The sequence below is a fragment of the Mytilus californianus genome, unplaced genomic scaffold (assembly GCF_021869535.1).
Source record: "Mytilus californianus isolate M0D057914Y unplaced genomic scaffold, xbMytCali1.0.p SCAF_9, whole genome shotgun sequence".
In the NCBI taxonomy this organism is placed as follows: Eukaryota; Metazoa; Mollusca; class Bivalvia; order Mytilida; family Mytilidae; genus Mytilus; species Mytilus californianus.
In genome coordinates this window covers 7,585,851-7,592,197 of record NW_026262745.1, presented here as the reverse complement: position 1 = coordinate 7,592,197, position 6,347 = coordinate 7,585,851, and the positions used below count along the sequence as shown (strand labels likewise).

The 6,347-nt window shown below is 30.3% G+C and overlaps 1 long non-coding RNA gene across 1 annotated transcript; it reads left to right on the top strand.

The window, feature by feature from the left end:
• Window positions 1-2,540: 2,540 nt before the first annotated feature.
• LOC127715005 (uncharacterized) lies at window positions 2,541-5,874 on the top strand. The gene is made up of 3 exons (XR_007988061.1): window positions 2,541-3,043; window positions 4,240-4,349; window positions 5,213-5,874. It is a non-coding gene; the product is annotated as an uncharacterized LOC127715005 (long non-coding RNA).
• Window positions 5,875-6,347: the final 473 nt, after the last annotated feature.

Here is a 6,347-nt window from a genome sequence, read left to right as displayed (position 1 = left end):
CCAATATATAAAGTGTTCATGGCTGTCATAGACATTCACTGTATTACGCTTTCTCGGCCATCTACAAGAAGTAATATTGGCATTTTTAGTGTTAAATAAAAACAGATTAACTTTGTATAGGTGCTACAAGATCTTTTAAGTGTTTTATTTGAACAAAGTGACAATGTTAAATGAAAGTGGAATTTGATTTAACCGTTATATTAGTGTCTGTCTGACGTATAAAGATAAAAGTTTGAAGGTTATTCAAGCAGCATCAATATTGACATTCCCACTGTCGATTTAAGTTAAAACAAAGTTCTCTGTAAATTGAACTTAATTTGTCTTAAATAAAAACCACAATGTTTCGTTTTCCATTGTCGTCAATGAAATTTAACATAATTATACGAAAACAAAATAAAATTGTTCATTACTTCCATGAAAAGGTTTCAATGACGTCATGTTATTTTAACGACATCTTGCCCACTCCTTGTACAAACTGTACATATATACATAGCTTTCTTTCATTTCTGTTTGCATTTTAACATGTTTAATGATTGGATGTTTATTATAATTTAAACCTCTAAATAGTTTAAACAACAAGAAAATATAAATCAATTAAGTCAAGAAGGAGGTTTTGGTGCCTTAAAATCAATCATTTTCGATTTATCACAGAATTATTTTTTTTTACGCAGATTTTGTTCGAAGGAGTTCACATTCTTCCATTTTGTCAGAATTCAATACAGATTCCTATGATAGAAAATGTTTAGGGGAGCTGAATTGATTTCATATAACCTAACAAGTAATAGCTTTTCGAAAAAAGCTAGCCGTCTCTTAGCTGATAAAAGTGGAAAGTGTTCTCGCTTTGTAGATTAATTCATTCAGAATAGCCTTGCATATTAATCAACACATTTTACCACACACATTATGAAGCCGTAGTATATCGTTTAATTATTGTTGTGTGTCAAATAAGGTCCTTATCGTACTAATCCTTCAAATCATGGTTGTAAATGCTTTACATGTTTGTCAAACAATTCATTCTCTCATCATGAAATATCATAACCATGTTCAAGTTTTCTTATGTTTTTCATGTATAAAATGTACGTAACAGTGAACGACTGGATTCATGGATTGAATGTGAAACAATCATGTGCGTGTTAACAAAACATCAGGAGATTCGGCTATTTATAGATAAAGGTTACCTGTGTATCGACATGCATGATTTGTGACTAGGCAAAATCTAATTGCTAAAATAGAGAGTACAATTCCGATACTCTACGGGATTGAAAGACATTTACTAGGTTTGGATTGTCCCAACCAATCAACGAACTTTAATTATTCACGTCTCAGTAATATCTTCCAATCAGGTAGTAAGAAGCATTCAGCCCGCAGATTGTCCATCGTTCAATTCTTAACAACGTCTCCGAGGAGACGTTTATCAAGCGACAGCCAGGAAAAACAGAATTACTAAATCCACTAAAAAGTTAAATGAATCGTTATTTAATTTTGGTTTTCGAACATGTGAAAAAGAAACATCAAAAACATTCCGTGCTATGTTCGGAAAATGAAGAGAGTGCATTTGAACTCATTTTGTTATTCAGATATATAAATATATGTCTGAGTTTCATTGGTTCGAGAAAAGTATTTGATAGCGCTGTTATGAAGTTCCAAAATTTGACTCGTGCTCTTAACCTCTAGTACTTCAGATCAGAAAGGTAATTTAATGCCTTGTTGAAATTTCTCTCAATATATACATATCGAGCACGTGTTACTGACATACCTGTTCAATAATGTAAATACCTACTACAATAGATGACCAAGCTAAGACGTAACGCTGTAAACAACAAGGCTGAATCATACCGCAATCATTTACTATACGCTTATAAGTACAAATGGTATTGATGTAACTAATCATCTTCTGGCTGATACATGATCATGTATACAGTTCGTATAACGATTTTACGATACATTTTGACTCTTAGACTAGCCTTTTTACAATTAGAGTAAAATTGTAATACTTGTGTAAAAGCCGGTTTCTTCAGGCTCTTATTAATAAATAACTGCAAGCTATGCCCAGCAAACACACAACATTTTAAAAACATTTTTTAAATGTCATATGGACGTCTCTCACAAAATATTTCAAAAAGATATCATTTAAACATGAAAAAAATGTTTATTTTATTATTTTTGAAATGTTTTATTTCTAACATTTAAGTAAAATGTTTTTACAACATTAACAAAATATTATTTGCTAATATCTTTTATTCATGTTCTCAAACATTGTTCTAAAATATCCTGTAGATATTTTATAATATAAAAAAATAATATTTTCTTCAATTGGTATTTTATATTTTAACAACATTTAAAGTAAATATTTTCCAAATATCCAAAAAACATTCTGCAAAAAAATGTTTTACAGAAAATATAGTTTTGCTATTTGCATAAAATGTTTAATAACGTAAAATTAAAATGTTTTACATAAAACATCTGAAAAATATCAGCTAAATGTTTTCTATAAAATATTCTGACATACACATTACTTAATAGTCTAACTGATATTTTATTCAACATTTTACGGATATAAAAATAACATTTTATTTAAACTTTATTCAAAACCCCACAAACAACGTTTTGTGGAATTAGCTCGTTTTTTTCAGGATAAGATATAGTACTACATTTCATCAATATCATGACAAGCAAGATACTATGGTTTAAATCCTTAATTGATATCTTGAAGATCCTTGAAGTCAGATTTTATTCCTTCTTATATTAAAATTCAAAAGAGTCAACATTAAATTAAGCAATAATGTTTTAATAAACACTCACTTTTCTTTAATGTTTATTCATTTCGTTCGTGTATATTTTAGAAATTAAGAAATGAAAACTGTAACTGTACTAAGTTCAATTTTCGTATCGTTTATATGCCTTACGGAAAACCGACCTTTTTCCGGAATCGACTTTTGTTTTATCACCGGAAATGATTTTAAAATTTGAATTTCGAAACGAAGACAGGATATCAACAAAGAGAGCCAAGAAAATTGTTTGTTACGCGATATATACTCACTTGGTAAGAATGATTAATCTGTTAATATGAAACTTGTGCATTCATTGTGTGTGTTCAATCATAATCGGAACCAAATTACATCTGTTTCTGGAGGTGCGGATCAAGGTTTTGAAAAAGGGGGGCCCCTGCCCAAGACAAGCAAACGTTTGGAGTGATACTTGTAAATAGTCTATACATTTATCTTATAAGTAGCTCCATAAGGGGGTCGGGGCCCCTAAATCCGCCACTGTTCAAGCATCTACGTACACCAATTATGAATTTGTTCATTGATATAAAAAAATTATAAGGATATGTGGCTTGTGTGTTTGATTGCCAATACACCTTATCGCTATTTGTCCGCCATTACTGGCAATGGACATCACAAAAGTTCCCGTAAAATGTTGACGTCATACTAAAAAATATTTCACACCACAATTGAAAGTAATACACCTTATCGCTATTTGTCCGCCATTACCATGAATACTGGACATCCCACAACTGTCACAAGTTCCCTTAAAATTTTGACGTCATCATAAAAAATATCTGATGCCACAATGGAAAAGTGATTGTTGTTTGACGTCAAAAGTTCAAGCAGGATAGATTCTCGGGTCAAGCGGGAATAGCGATAAGGTGTATTATTGTATGACGTATGCTGACGTAAAAAGTTCAAGCGGGACAGATTTCCAAATACTGAAATAGAGATAAGGTGTATGAGACAGCTATCCACTAGAATTTAAATGACTTGGATAAAAGAAATTATAGGTCACTGTACGGCTTTCAAAACTGAGAAAACCAATGCCATATAGTCCACTTTGAAGCCTTGACAAACAAATGTTAAATTTTTCTCAACACAATTGAAACAAAACAACTAACTGCCTACATTAAATACACATTATGAAAAAGAAATTTGACAGACTTAAAACAACTATTGCAATAAGCATGACTCAATACCTTGTTTCCGAGGCACACAAACAAGTTACAATAACACTAATATAAGCACTATTTGAATATGGAGATTTTTTTTTCTAGTAAAATCAGTGTATGTATGTATTTGCAAAACAGTAAATTAAATTTCCCTTAACTGTTAAACAGCTTAATGAACATTACAAAGACTATGTAAGACGTCAGTACAAGCAAGATAATATAAACTGTTGCTTAAAATTATATTTATTGCTTCATACACACAATGTACATACAATGTATCTTTTATTTTTTAACAGGAGCTGAAAGAAAAGCCACAAAGGACAAGTTCAATATGCAGGTTTACAATTTGGAAGTGGCGCAGGTTCTTTGGAATGTCTACAACCTTTCGGGAGAATTTATTTTTTAAGTAAGATTTTCATACAGAATTACTGTTATTCCATATTTAATTCAAATATTTAGCATAAACAATGCATTACATTCAAGATTGAGGGCATACAATTCAGAAAAGATATCTGGATATTTGAATAAATTATTTTTTTTGTGACAAAATAGAAACAAGTTGTTTATTTAAATCAATCTTTTAGTCCAACAGTGTGCTTTCATAAACAACATATTTGCTTTCCTTTGAAGTATTTCAAATACATATAAACAACTCATTTAATGACATCTGTGTGTTTCTCGGAAGTTAAGTTATACTATTATCATCATTGCGAAAACAATGCGTAACACTTCGATAAGTTATTATGTGCCTATAGTATACGTCTAGGACTGTATCATATGCCCTTAGATACAAATGACAAATTATAAACTATGTCACTCTACAGAGTTTAACACTTAAAAAGGACAATAAGATGTTTAATGACATTATGTAGCAGGGATTTTAAAGGCCCCTACATGATACAATGCATTTAATGAAAACAAAAAAAAAACAAGAAAACAACAGCTTGATTTATACAAAACAATAAAAGAAAAAAAATATGATAAACAACAATCAACGAGTATAATGAAATAAGACTTGACTGGACACATATCTAGTCTAAAGTTTTTTATGTGTTTTTTTTTAATAACTAAATAAAGTTCAGCATGGCATATTGCTCTCTCTTAACACAGTCAGCCATTTATTGCCCCTTCCGACAGACTATCATCGTTATTTGTTTCTAAACTTTAAAGGGGAGGGGATGTATATCCTGCAGGCAACGTGAATCGTTCTATAATAAAGGAATGTGCTAGAAGTTTATATATAAATGTAAAATTAATTTTTTTTTTCAGAAGCATGGCACAGCAAGAAAAAGACATAAGACACTACAAGACATTCCAAGTGATTTTGAATAAGACAATTGATTGCCTTTTTCAATGTATTCTTAAATAAATCAAATAGTTGATGTAAAATGGTGTTTTGTTCTCATCTCTTCAGCCAATTATCAATGATTATTGACTTAAGATGTAACCCTATTATAAGTGTAGCGTTTTAGTTTAGAAAGAGAAGTTGTATTGAAAAATCTGAATTTGGGACACAAGTTTTAGTCAATGTAACTTCAACTCAAAAATGTGTATAATGTTTGCATAATGTCCAATGGCATATATGTCATGCATGTTCAGGTTGACATACATGTATGCATGATGTGTATAAGATAGGTAATAAAAGTTGAGAGTGAAAAACTAAATATTATACCATTGTGGTTGGAATGTGGGCTTTCTTGCACTGTCTGTCGTCTGTCCACCTATATTTGTCGGATTTTGTCCAACAAATATTTTCACCACTGTTTTTCCCAAAACTGCTGATAAAGATGAGTTCATATTTAATGAGCTGCTTGATAGTGATGAACTGTGATGTGTGAACATTTTTGTATCTGGCACCTGTTTCCTGTTTGCTTATACATTGTATTTCAAAATTTTGAATGTTCTCAAATTTTTCATTACTTTAATTAGTAATGCTGATGAACAGAATGAATGACTTCATATTTGGTAAGTGGCTTGACTATGATGAGTTGTGTCTGCCATTTTGGATGTGTCAAAATTTGTAGATACTTCTTGTTTTTAGAGACTTTGAATTGTGAATTTCATATGCTTAGCAAAACAACTGATTTATTCTTGTTTGTATATAGAATTAATCACTGTTTATAAATTAATTTAACTAATGATTTGTTAGTTAAAAAAGCAGGAAACTCAATCAAAAGTACAGACATTTTTATATTGATATGATCTAGATATCAACCAAAAACATCTTCTTAAAACATTTTGAAAACATTTTTTAGGCACAGTCTCACTTGCAAGAAAACATCCAAAAAACATTTTTATAACATTATTTGATGTTCATGATGTTTTTCAAACGTTCAGAAAATATTTCTAGAAAATATTTTTTTAAAAGATTATCAAAATGTTTTATACGTCATTTGTTTTCACA